Source organism: Ornithorhynchus anatinus, chromosome 8 (assembly GCF_004115215.2).
Source record: "Ornithorhynchus anatinus isolate Pmale09 chromosome 8, mOrnAna1.pri.v4, whole genome shotgun sequence".
NCBI classification, from domain to species: Eukaryota; Metazoa; Chordata; class Mammalia; order Monotremata; family Ornithorhynchidae; genus Ornithorhynchus; species Ornithorhynchus anatinus.
This window is the reverse complement of record NC_041735.1, coordinates 22,082,524-22,096,182: the sequence shown is the minus strand read 5'-3', so window position 1 is coordinate 22,096,182 and position 13,659 is coordinate 22,082,524. Positions and strand designations below refer to the sequence as shown.

Sequence of the window (13,659 nt, the reverse complement as noted above, 5' to 3'; positions counted from 1 at the left end):
ATCCACAGGAGACATTCTCGTAGGATATCTTTATGTTTTCAGGAAAACAGTTTCTGCGACTCTTGCTCCGGGTTTGGGGGGAGGGGTGAGCCGAAGAGTAGAATTAGCAATACCCGCTAGTGGACGAGGCGACTGGGAGCACCACTGGTGGATGGGGAGGTGAGTAATGTCTAAGGCTCACTTCTCCGGCAGGAGTTCGCCGAGGCTTCCCGACAGAATAAAGATACTCGACTAAAGTTCACCTTCCGGGCCAAGTGTTGCCTTATTTTCTGGGAAAGAAAACCTGAAGGAAACTGATTTCTATTTATTTAGCCTGCTCAATTCAGACTTTTTTCTGAGTTCTGACCTGCTATCTGTATTAGCAAGGCCATCCTAAAGTGTTCGAGTGGTCAGATCCCGGACTGGCAAGTTCCGTGATGGAAGTGTTGAGAGGGCAAAGGCTTCTCTAGCACAGGATCCCTCCCAGGGGCTGCACCGGTCATTTAGGAATCGGAGCTCTGTTGTCTGGTCTGGAAAACCTCCACCCTGAAGTCCCCGCTTCACAGGGGTGCCGGAGGGAAATGGCTCCATGGCTTGCGGACCAGGACAACCAATTTCTTTTTTGAGGGTCAGCTTTGAAAGGAATCATTTATTTGTTCGGTCATATTTATTGAGTGCTTACTGTGGGCAGAGCACTGGGCTAAGTGCGTGGGACAGTACACTATAATAGACTCATTACCTGCTCACAGCAAGCTTAGAGTCTAGAGGGGGACATGGGCATTAATATAAATAAAGAAATTACAGCTACACATCTAAGTGCTGTGAGGCTAGGAAGGGGGATGAATAAAGGGAGCAAGTCAGGGTGACACAAAAGGGAGTGGGAGAGGAGGAAAGTAGGGCTTAGGCAGGGAAGGCCTCTTGGAGGAGATGTGCCTTCAGCAAGGTTTTGAAGTCGGGGAGAGTCTGCTGGATTTGAGGAGGGAGGGTGCTGCAGACCGGAGACAGGATGTGGGTGAGGAGCTGGCGGCAAGACCCAAATGATGGCTTTTTTTGTTTGTTTTACTATTTGTTAAATGTTCACTAGGTGCCGTGCACTGAGCGCTGGGGCAGATACAAGTTAATCAGGGTGGATGCACTCCCTGTCCCACTTTGGGCTCACAGTCTTAACCCCCATTTTACAGATGAGGGAACTGAGGTCCAAAAACTAAAGCGATTTGCCCAAGGTCACACAGCAGACAAGTGGCAGGGCTGGGATTCGATCCCAGGTCCTCTGCCTCCCAGGCCCGTGCTCTTTCTGCTAGGCCATGCCGCTTCTCGGCTCCGTGAACCCCGGCCCTTCCGAACACCGGAACCTCTAAAATACCTGTCCCCTTTATTAATCAATCAACCAAACTGTGGTGAGCCCACAGAAGCTGCCTTATTAGTGACCGTTGGTGATCCCGCAAACAAGAACAAGGAAGAGACTCTTGAAGGCACTGCTGGGCTCTACCTGAGACAGGTGATTGCTGATCTGCGGGGGGGTGGAGCATGGAGGGAGGTGTGGCTTTCTCTCCCTGCTCTACCCACGGAGAGATTGCCACAGCTGTGAAAGCTTAAGGCAGGTAAAAAGGCGGTTGTTTTGACTCTCAAAGAGCAGCACCTGGAGCCTGCAGAAAGCAGGCAGAGGAGAAGCAAGAAGGAAGTGTGCTGAGAGCAGCACTAGAAGGCAGCAGCATTTGGAAACAGAAAGAAGAAGCATCAACAGAATGGGTTCCCTTGACCAGCAGCCTGGAATCGGACCCTTGGTGGAGTGAGTGATTGTGTGTAGGTGTCACTCCCTTGCATGTTGGTAAAACTAAGTAAAAACTTTCCACAGTAACCTGGGTGGTGGGCGGTATGGTTTGACTCTCCTACATGGCATCGAGGCTTCTCCGGTCCAGGAAGGTCCCTGTTGGCACGAGCTGGGGGCTCGCAAAGCAAAAGGGATTAGAATGCAGATCCTTCTGACTCCCAGGCCCGTGCTTTTTCTACTAGGCCATAGTGCTTCATCTCCCCTCCCTACTGATGGTAGAGCTAAGAAAAAAAGAAATGGCCAAAAGATGGGAAGAAAAAGGGAGAAGGAAATTTCTGACAATTCTGATGGTCTCAAGGTCTTCTTAGCAACAAGGAATCTGAATGATCAATCTATCAATCAGTGGTATTAAGTGCTTACTGTGAGCAGAGCACTGTACCAAGTGCTTGGGAGAGTACAGTTATTCAGTGATCCAGCAATTGAATAATTATTAATGTATTCTCTTCTCCAGACTGTAAGCTTGTTGCGTACAGGGAACGTGTCTGTTTATTGTTGTATTATACTCTCCCAAATGCTTAGTAGAGTGCTCTGCACACAGTAAGTGCTCAATAAATACAATTGAATAAATTGTTGTCCTTTATATTTGAAGATGACTGAAGCCCCTGAAGTGCAAATTGATAATCATTCTATGAATGAGTGATCCTGAACTTAAGATGTTCAGCCATAGCTCTTTCCCGTCTATCTGATACAGTGCTCAGAAGCCTCCCCTAAATGGGCTTACATCATTCAATCAATACTAATTATTGATCCCTGTGCTAAGCACCTGGGAGAGTACAAAATAACTAAGTAACAGAGTTGGTAGGCACATTTACGGAGCACCTGTTGTGTGCAGAGAACTGTACTGAGCATTTGGAAGAGTACAAGATTACTCTTTCAAAATTCCATTGTTCCTACGCTAAAAGTGAAGGAATTAGCAGGAGGTTCTGGTTATTGGTCTGTTCTACCCATTATCTCCTGATTATACTGTGTCCTGCACATAGTAAGAGGTCAGTAAATATCACTGACAGGTTTTCCCCAAGTTAATTCCAATGAAATGGGTGTCTCTCCTACCTTTTTAAACTCTCTGAGTTGAGATTTCCCCCACACAAAGGAGGTAGGGAATGAGGTGGAAACAGCAAGAGCCTGGGAGTCGGAGGACCTGGGTTCTAATTCTGGCTCTGCCAGTTGCTGGTTATGTGACCTTGGGCAAGACATGTAACTTCTCTGTGCCTGATACTGAATCTATCCCAGTGCTTAAAACAGTGCTTGACAAGACCTTAAATTCCAAAGAGAAGAGAGAGTCAGATTCCTCAGAAATATTCCTGAAGAGTGGAGCTGGTAGGAGCAAGAAAGCTTTTCTAGAAAAATAAAAACCCTCCTTTTATGTCTTCCTAACCTAAATGGTTTCCCTCCTGCTGGGACAGTTAACATTTATCCAGCCCTTGCTGTGTAGTTTTCAGCTCACCCTTAATGGAAGAACATGAACTCCAGAGTCTTCCTTAAATGACGGCCCTGAGATTATTCTCCACTTGAAACTCAGTGAGAAAACATTCATGCTATAAGGAATTTGAAGTATGTATTGACAGAACAAATTCTTATGTCATGTAGTGAGGTGAAATTCCAGCCTTACTTTGAAAACTCGCCGACTTTTGGAACATGAACCTATTACTCTGGATCCTGCTTGTTCAGCAAGCTTGAAAATGGACAGAATTGTGAACGTGCATCGGTTCTAACTGTAACTCCCTCCTGGACAGGGAATCGGGTTCCCTAAATAAAGAAGAATCTTCAGATGTTTTCATTCTGTACTAAGAAAAAAAGCCAGAAATATCTGAAGTTAAATATTAAGAAGAATCTCTTGTTGGTATAGTTTGTTGAACACTGAAGCAGTTAGTGAGGAAGATTGTGAAGGCATGGCATAGTGGAAAGAGCACAGGCCTGGGAGGCGGGAGTCCTGGGTTCTAATCCCAGGCCATTTATCTGCTGTGTGGCCTTGGGCAAGTCACTCAACTTCTCTGCACTTCAGTTTCTTCATCTGTAAAATGGAGATTCATTCCTACTCCCTCCTACCTAGTCTGTGAGCCCCACGTGGGGCAGGGATTGGGTCCAACTCGATAAACTTGTATTTATCCCAGTGCTCAGAACAGTGCTTGGCACAAAGTAAGAGTTTAACAAACACCACAAAAAACCCCCACCAATTTATGGGAAGCAACTTAAGGGAAGGCCATAGGGAGGTATTGGATAAAATGGGAAAACTCTAACAGTGGCTTCCGGTTCCTTCATTTTAAGCAAAAACTTCACATTTTTTCTCCCATTTTCTATCTTCTTTTCCATTCTACTTCTGTAGGATGCATGAGGTCATAGAATCATGGAATTGGAAGTGACAAGAAGTCATGTAGTCTAACAGATCTGCTCCTACACTTTTCTTTGTTTACAACATCAGGGTTCCATCCATGTAATTACTTCTTCTACTCCCTTCTCCTCCTCCTCCTCACCGTCCTCCTGCTCCTAATATTACTATTCATTCATTCTTCAATCAATCATATTTATCAAGCAGTTACCGTATGCAGAGTGCTATACTAAAAGCTTGGGAAAGTACAATGTAACAAAACAGTCGGTAGGGACATTCCCAGTGCACAATGAGCTTACAGTCTATAATGAATTAATTCATTCAGTAGTATTTACTGAGCACCTAATGTGTGCCAAGCATTGAAACAGGAGCTCGGGAGAGTACAAAAGTATAAAAAGCACTACCTTTACTCTTCAGGAGTTTATAATCTAATGGCAGTGTTTACAATCTGCAATATAATGCAACACAATACTATTACACTACAATACAATCTACTATTATTATTGCTAAGCCAGCAGCATTATGGCCTAGTGGAAAGGGGATGGATCTGTGAGTCAGAGGACCAGGGTTCTAGTCCTGGTTCTGCCATTTGCCTGCTATCTGACCTTAGTAAGTCACCTAACTTCTCTGTGCCTCTGTTTCTTCATCTTTAAAAGGGGGATTCAATCCCCGTTCTCTCTTCTGGGGCAAGATTTGCATACAACTGGATTATTTTGTATCTACCCCAGCATCATCATCAAGGGCATGTACTGAGCGCTTACTGTTTTCAGAGAAATGTGCAAAGTGCTTGAAAGAGTACAATATAACAGAATTGGCAAACATGTTCCCTGCACACAGTGACCATAATTACAGCACTTAATGCAGTGTTTGGTACACGGTAAGCACTTGACAAATATTATTATTACTCTATGCAGAGCACTTACTAAGCTCTTGGGGGAGTACAATACAACAATAAATGGACATATTGCCTGCCCACAATGAGTTTACAGTGTAGATGGGGGAGACAGATATTTAATATAAATAAATGACAGATATATACATAAGTGCTGTGGGGCTGGGAGGGAGGAAGAACAAACGGAGCAAGTGATGCAGAAGGGGGTGGGAGAAAAGGGAAGGGGGACATAGGGAAGGCCTCTTGGAAGAGATGTCTTCAATAAGGCTTTGAAGGAGCGGAGAGTAATTGTCTGACAGATACTTTCCTTTGCAGTACATTATTGTTAATAGTAATAATTTTTAAAACTATCCAAACCTGAGAGCTTGCTATTCTTTCTTAAAGATCTTCAGGAATGGAGATTCCCTCTCTTCCTCAACCACGTTGCCCTTTGGCTATCAAGAAGCCCTTCCTTTTGCCTGAGTTACCATTTTGAGATCATGTAAATTAACTTGAGCTGCTTTTGAAATCATCAGAATAGAACATTAGTGGAAACCAAAGCAAATACTTGGGTCCCCAAAGATCATCTTTCGAGATCTCTCCGGGGCTGAAGACTGGGTGGAAAAATATGTAAATCACCAGATGGTCAGATGAAAAAAAAAACCAAAAAACTACCCTGTGATTTCCATACATTAACAGGGAGAGTAAGTTTTCGGTCCCTAATCCGACGCTGGCCTTGTTGGATCTTGGAGAAAGATAGGATCCGGGCCAGCCCTGGAAATGATCCGGAGAGATCATAACGTGAAACGGAAAATTGATCGTTTTGAAGTGTTCATCGGTGGATCTGTGTTACTTACCCTTCCTGTCTGAGCTGGCTACAAGATTCGGCTCCAGGACGCAGGGCAAAGAAGAGGATGAAATTTGATCTCACTCCAAAAGACAATTCCTCAGACTCTGGGGGTGTACGAGTAAAAGGAGAGGATAGAGTTGCTTAACACCCTCTGAATGGAATCTCTCTAAGTCTTTACCTCAAGAGTGTCTTCCCCCCGACTCTTCTCCAAAAGAATTCTCTACTGCTTCTCGTATTGTTTTCTTGCTTCCCAAAGTCAATCTTACAAAAGCCCTAGCCATCCCTGAGGAGTAAGAGCCGATCATCATCATCAATGCTATATACTGAGCAAGAACTGTGTGAAGAGCACTATACCAAGTGCTTGGGAGAGTACAATACACCAGAATTGGTATAGATGTTCTCTGCCCACAAGGAGCTTACAGTCTAGAGGAGGATACTTTCAGACTCAGTTGCAACCTCCACCTGTAATTTATTTTAATGTCTGTCTCCCCCACTGGATCATCAGCTCCTTGAGGGCGGGGATCATGTCTATTGTACTACACTCTCCCGAATGCTCAATTCCGTACACTATCCACAGAAAGCGCTCAGTAAATACCACTGATTGATTCGCACCAGCTGCTTGAACGCGTGAGCCTTAAAATCTCTATCACATTGGCAGCCAAAATTTCCAGAGACACGACTCAGATTTTGAAAACTCCCTTGACCCTATTAATCAAATGCTTAGAAACAGTAAGCCCTCAGTAAGTACCTTTTGATCAGAAGCCTATGAAAAAATGAATCTTTAGACCTTCTGCTATTCCGCTCTGCCACTTGTCAGCTGTGTGACTGTGGGCAAGTCACTTAACTTCTCTGTGCCTCGGTTACATCATCTGTAAAATGGGGATTAGCTGTGAGCCTCACATAGGACAACCTGATTACCCTGTATCTACCCCAGCGCTTAGAACAGTGCTCAGCACATAGTAAGCGCTTAAATACCAAAATTATTATTAATTATTATTTGACAATATGCCAATATGGGTAAGTCTAGCTGTCCTTTGTTTTCTTGGATTTTTTTAAAGGTAGTTGTTAAGCGCTTACTTCATACCAGGCACTGTACTAAGCACTGTAGTAAACAGAAGCTAATCTGGCTGGTTACAGTCCCTGTTCCACTTGGGGCTCACAACTTTAATCCCCATTTTTACGGATGGGGGAACCGAGACCGAGATAAGTCATGTGCTGCGCAGAGAAGTTATGTGACTTGCTCAAGGTCATACAGCAGACCGGTGACAGACCTAGGATTAGAACACAGGTCTTCTGACTCTGAGGCCTGTGCTCTTTCCATTAAGCAACACTGCTTCTCTTCGCTACTGACGGGAATCCCTATCTGTGGGAGTGAATGTGGCTGAAGAGATAGCTATCCAATCAACGGCCTTTTCCTCCCTGAGCTCAAACTCTTCTTTGGCCTTTCGGTGGCTTCCTTTTCTGGTGCCAGGCCATCAGACTACAAGTCCACAATCAGCCGTCGGTCCGATACATCCTCTTCTCCCACGATGCGTCTTTTCACGGCGCATTTGGGATGGAACACTGTTTGGCATTTGGGAACCGTTATGTCGATAATGCACATCTACCCGGACATGCGCCGCACAGAAGAAAAGGAAGCGGTTGTGAGTTTGCATGCAGTGTCTATTAGAACACGTATTAGAGCATGCATTTTCCTTAAAGAAGGGTTCACCAAGTAGGTAACCCCCATTTCCTAGGAGATTGAGTGAATTTAACTCACGGGCGTCGGCAGCAGCATAATCAGTGGAATTCATTGGGTGCCTACCAAGTGCAAAGCATTTTGCTAAGCACTTGGGAGAGTACAACAGAGGCAAAACATATGATCCCTGCCCTTACAATCTAATGGGGGAATCAGACCGACAAATATCATTTGTAAATAGTGGAAGTAAGAGGAAGAACAAGGCTGTAATGGGTCGTAGTAAAAGATGTCAGGATGAATAAGCTAAATGATTTAATGTATAAATATTCATAAATGCTCAGGAGGGGATTAAAATAGATAAATGGCTTATAGGTTGATATGACTAGGATACTGTAAATTAATTTACCATTTACTCTGGAGCCCACCATTTGAGGTAAACAGCCAGCAAGACTGTAAGCTTTCTCTAGATTGCAAACGCGTCATGGGCAGGGATCGTGTCTACCAATTCTGTCATATTGAACTCTCCCAAGTGCTCAGTACAGTCCTCTGAACACAGTAAGTGTTCAGTAAATACCATTTAAAATTGGCCCTGATTCCCTGGAGGTCTATCATCCAGGATGATCTGACACCTTAGGTCTTTGGCAATGTATTTTTGTTTTATGGTATTTGTTAAGGGCTTACTATGTAACAAGCACTGTTCTAAGCCCTGGGGTAGATACAAGATAGGGAAGCAGCGTGGCTCAGTGGCAAGAGCCCGGGCTTGGGAGTCAGAGGTCATGGCTTCGAATCCCGGCTCTGCCACTTGTCAGCTGTGTGACTGGGAGCAAGTCACTTAACTTCTCTGTGCCTCAGTGCCCTCGTCTGTAAAATGGGGATTAGGATTGTGAGCCTCACGTGGGACAACCTGATGACCCTGTATCTACCCCAGCGCTTAAAACAGTGCTCTGCACATAGTAAGCGCTTAACAAAGACCAACATTATTATTATTATCATCAGGTTGGACACAGTCCATGTCCCACATGGAGCTCACAGTCTTAATCCCCATGTTACCGATGAGGTAACTGAGGCACCGAGAAGGGAAATGATTTGCCCAAGGTCACAGCAGATAAGCATGGAGCTGGAACTAGAACTCAAGACATTCTGACTTCTGGGTCCAGGACCTATTCACTAGGCCACACTGCTTCTCAGTGTGAACAAGAATATGAATCCCATGTAAGATTGGGTCCTGGAAGAGAATAAGCAAGGCAGTTCCTTAGTTACTGACCCCAGGTGGTTTTATGAAATCGTAGCTCTCTCTGGTTATTTCTTTTATTAATGATAATAATAATTGTGGTATTTGCTAAGCACTTACTATGTGCCAGGAACTGTACTAAGCGCTTAGGTAGATACAAGTTAATCAGGTTGGACGCAGTCCCTGTCCCACATAGGGCTCACAGTCTCAATCCCCATTTTACAGATGAGGTAACTGAGGTCCAGAGAAATGAAATGACTTGTCCAGAGTCACACAACAGACAAGTGGCAGAGCTGGGATTAAAACCCAGGTCCGTCTGATTCCCAGCCTTGTACTCTATCCACTGGGCTAAGCAGCTTGATAAGACTCCCTTAATGCAAAACATTAGGAAGCTGATTTGTTTAAATGTGTTGAACCTCCATGTCGCCCATTTGCCTTCTTGGCTGTTTCTTGGAAAAGAGAAGAGCAGCGAGAGGGAACTTCTGATTGAAAAGAACAATCAGCCCTACGAGCCAACAGAAGGGGCTTGCAACATTGTGACAACCAACAGCCGGCAATTTTTAAAGCTCCAGGGCAGTTATTTCAACTTTCCTAGGAAATGGAAGAAAAAAAACCCTCTGAAATTAAACTGACAACCACAGCACTTGTAAATTAACTTGGAGCTTTAAAAGACATGGCTCTGGGTAGTCGTTGATGAATCTTCCTAAATTCTGAAGCAGTCGAGCTGAAAATTCTGAAAACCTCATTTTTAGGTTTTTTAAAAAAAAATTTATTTAAACAACTTTACCTGGAAATAGCCAATAGGCCTATCAGATGATCACCTCCCTGGCCATTAAACTTCACTCAGGTTCACTCTGGAGCGTAAACAAGTGAAACTGATTTAGTCTCTAAAAATACTTAGTCTCATTCATCCGACAGAGCATGAAATGTGGCTTTATTTTCTGCTTGGCGACTTTTAGAAATATTTTGGGGCCCGAAAAAGTTTATTTTACTTTGAAAGTATGGAAGGGTTTTTTAGTGTCCAAGATATTCTAAGTTATTCTTTAGAAAACCATCTGCCCTTATCGTTCTTGAGAATCATTTTTATCTCTTTTATTGTTTCTGTGTTCTAAGGTCTTATCCTACTTTGAGAAGAACAAATGTTAACATTTTTTAGCTGAATTTGGCATAAGCACAGTAAGATAAGCTTGTAGCAATGAGCTGGCAAACAGTCAGAGAGGTTAGAACAGGATTACACTTTAAAGGCTGTTGCAAATTAGTGAGACTGATCCTCCCTCCGGCTTGGGTCACCTCCACCGCGAGAAGCAGCGTGGCTCAGTGGAAAGAGCCCGGGCTTAGGAGTCAGAGCTCATGAGTTCGAATCCTGACTCGGCCATTTGTCAGTTGTGTGACTTTGGGCAAGTCATTTAACTTCTCGGTGCCTCAGGTACCTCACCTGTAAAATGGGGATGAAGACTGTGAGCCCCACGTGGGACAACCTGAATCCCCTATGTCTACCCCAGCGCTTAGAACAGTGCTCGGCACATAGTAAGCGCTTAACAAATACCAACATCATCATCATCATCATAGTAATGCAGATAATTTGGGTTGGAGGTGGTGGGGAGGGAGGGGAACGGCATGGCGTAGTAGATAGAGCACGGTCCTGGAAGTCAGAAGGTCATGGGTTTTAATCCCGGCCCCGCCACTTGCCTGCTGGGTGACCTTGGGCAAGTCACTTTACTTCTCACACATAGTAAGCACTTAACAAATATCCCAATTATTATTATTAGGCCCCACCATTTCCCTGTGTAGTACTTCAGGGCAGTGGAAAGCTTGACTCTCCCCTCATGTCCCAGGAGAAAACAATGTGACCTTCTAGCACCGGTGATAAAGATGAGGGTGGAGGGAGGGAATTGGAGGGAAAGAGAGAAAGGCAGAGCTTCCTCCCTGCTCCCTCATTTTTTTATGGTATTAAGCGCTTACTGTGTGCCAAGCACTGTACTAAACACTGGAGTAGATACAACCTGATTAGCTTGGACACAGGCCGTTTCCCTCGTGAGGCTCACAGTCTTAATTCCCATTTTACAGAGGAGGTAACTGAGGCACAGAGACACTAAATGACTTGGTCAACGTCGCACAGCAGACAAGTAGTGGAGCTGGGATTAGAACCCAGGTCTTTCTGACTCTCAGGCCCGTGCTCTACCCACTGGGCCAGGCTGCTTCTCATCCCCCCATGAGGCTGAGGCAATTCAACCTGCTTCTCCTTCCCCATCTCACCCACTTCAGAGCTCAACAAAAAGTAAATCGAAAACCACCCAGGGAAATTAAATGCTAGAGGGGCAGGTGGGGGGGGCGGGGGGCACGGCATCCTGGGAGAAGGAACCGGGAGAAAGATCAGCTTGATATTCCACCCAGAATCAAAACGGCCCCTTCTCTCTGTTCTTTTGTCCCAGGAAAGCCTCTAGCTGGACTAGCTCGGCCCTATCAGCGGAGTCCTGTCTGAGTTGATAATGCAGGTCTCAGTAACTCCATGTATTTCTACGCTTGTCCACTGTAGATCAACTCAATTCTCTCCTCTGCTCCGGGCAAGATGTGTCCCCCAGACCCGAAAGGACTAAGAGGTTTCTCCATCCCTTCCTCTAGACGGTGAGCTCCTTCTCTGATAATAATAGTAGTATTTGTTAGTGCTTACTATGTGCCAGACATTGCTCTACATACCGGAGTAGCTACAAGCTAATTGGGTTGGACACAGTCTCTATCTCACATAGGGTTTAGAGTCTTAATCCCCATTTTACAGATGAGGGAACTGAGCCTCCGAGAAGTGAAGCGACTTGTTCAAAGTCGCACAAAAGTTACTTCACTTTTCCATGTTTCGGTCAACTCATCTGTAAAATGGGGACTGAGACTGTGAGTCCCATGCGGGACATATGCTCACAGCTTGTATCTATCCCAGTGCTTAGAATAGTGCTAGGCACATAGGCTTAACAAATGCCATTTTGTTTTTAATTTAGAAAAAGGCTCCTTATCAACAGGGTGCCTCAGGGCTTGTGTGTGTGTAGGGGATAAGCATGGTTTAGCGGAAAAAGCCCGGGCTCGGGAGTCAGAGGTCGTGGATTCTAATTCCGGCTCTGCCACACTTGTAAGCTGTGTGACTTTGGGAAAGTCACTTAACTTCTCTGGGCTTCAGTTACCTCACCTGTAAAATGGGGATTAAGACCGTGAGCCCCACGTGGGACAGGGATTGTGGCCAACCCTATTTGCCTGTATCCACCCCAGTGCATAGTAGAGTGCCTGGAACATAGTAAGTGCTTAACATATATCATAATTATTATTTCTAAGAGGCCAAAATCTACTCATAGGAAGAACCTAAAGAGGTGTCAAAAGAAGCAGCGTGGCCTAGTGGAAAGAGCGTGGCCCTGGGAGTCAGAATTCCCCTTCTGTCACTTGTCTGCTGTGTGACCTTGGGTAAATTACTTCATATCTCTGTGCCTCAGTTACCTAATCTGTACAATGGGAATTAAGACTGTGGGGCCCATGTAGGATAGGGACTGTGTCCAACCTGATTAGCTTGCGTCCACCCCAGGGCTTAGAACAGTGCCTGGCACATAGTAAAGCACTTAACAAATGCCATTAAGGAAAAAGTGATTATTTGGTCATTTATCGCCTCTGCCGTTTTGCGAATGTTTCTGAGTGCCAAAGTGGAAAGACTGAGGATGGGAGTGAGTTTGATACAGTGGTAGTTTGAACTGCCCCCAGTTTAAGGTAGTTTGGGCTGATATTTACCATGGTGGCTCTCTCTCTCTCTCTATAGTGAGTATACTTTCTGTCCCTTTTGGGACAAACAGATAAACTAATGTCTATGAACCACCCTGGCTTTACAGTCGCAAAAGGACCATAAAGCGGGCCAAGTGGCTTGAGCCGGAAATGTGAGAGGATGCAGAAATCTCTAGATTTACATATCCAGTATGGAGATCACGGGAATGTCAAATTCAAATGCAAAACTCACATGGTTCATGAATAAATCATGGATGGCATCACGACTGATTTACTTTTTTTTTTTTCCCAGTTGTCCTGTTTTCCCCCTCCTTGAATAAGTCCTAATAGGCGAAGCGAACAATTTCCTTCTCCCTGAAGAGGCGAAGACTTCTGGGAAGGAGATGGTGAATTTCTCTGTTGCCCTAGATATAAGGATTATTATGTCTTGGAACTATCATTGCACCATTGCCTTTTTTTTTTATAGTATCCGTTAAGCGCTTACTACTGTACTGAGCAATGCAGTGGATACGGGTTGATCAAGTTGGACGCAGTCCATGTCCCACAAGGGGATCACAGTCTTAATTCCCATAGAATAAAAAAAATAATAGTGGTATTTGTTAAGCACTTACAAATTGCCAGGCACTATACTAAGCACTGGGATAGATACAAAAATGTAAGGATGGACACAGTCCCCGTCCCACATGAGGCTCACAGTCTTAATCCCCATTTCACAGATGAGGCAACTGAGGCCCAGGGAAGGTGTGACTTGCCCAAGGCCGCACAGCAAACGGACGGCAGAGATGGGACTAGAACCCAGGTCCTCCGATTCCCAGCCCCGTGCTCTTTCAGGTCCTCTGACTCCTGGCCCCATGCTCTTTCCACTAGGCTGCACTGCAGAGAAATGAAGTGACTTGGCCGAGGTCACGTAGCAGACAAGCGGAGGAGTCCCAGACCTGTGCTCTTTCCACTAGGCCACACGGCTTCTTTTGGAATCGACTGACAACTATCCGTTCTCCATGCCCCTGTTTGGGTCTTGCAGAGCACAAGTAGATTGCCTGATGATTTGCCACCACCATCTCCCGCCCGAGGAGCCCGGCATCATTTCTGAATCTGCCTCTTCCTGTGGCTTCTGCTTACAAGCCATGTCTGTGACTGCCG

At 45.0% G+C, this 13,659-nt stretch overlaps 1 long non-coding RNA gene across 1 annotated transcript; it reads left to right on the top strand.

Annotated features, from left to right (window-relative positions):
* The first annotated feature begins 1,575 nt into the window (after positions 1-1,575).
* Positions 1,576-12,956, top strand: LOC114813817. Its single transcript, XR_003761568.2, has 3 exons — positions 1,576-1,782; positions 11,303-11,391; positions 12,812-12,956. It is a non-coding gene; the product is annotated as an uncharacterized LOC114813817 (long non-coding RNA).
* The last annotated feature ends 703 nt before the right edge of the window (positions 12,957-13,659 follow it).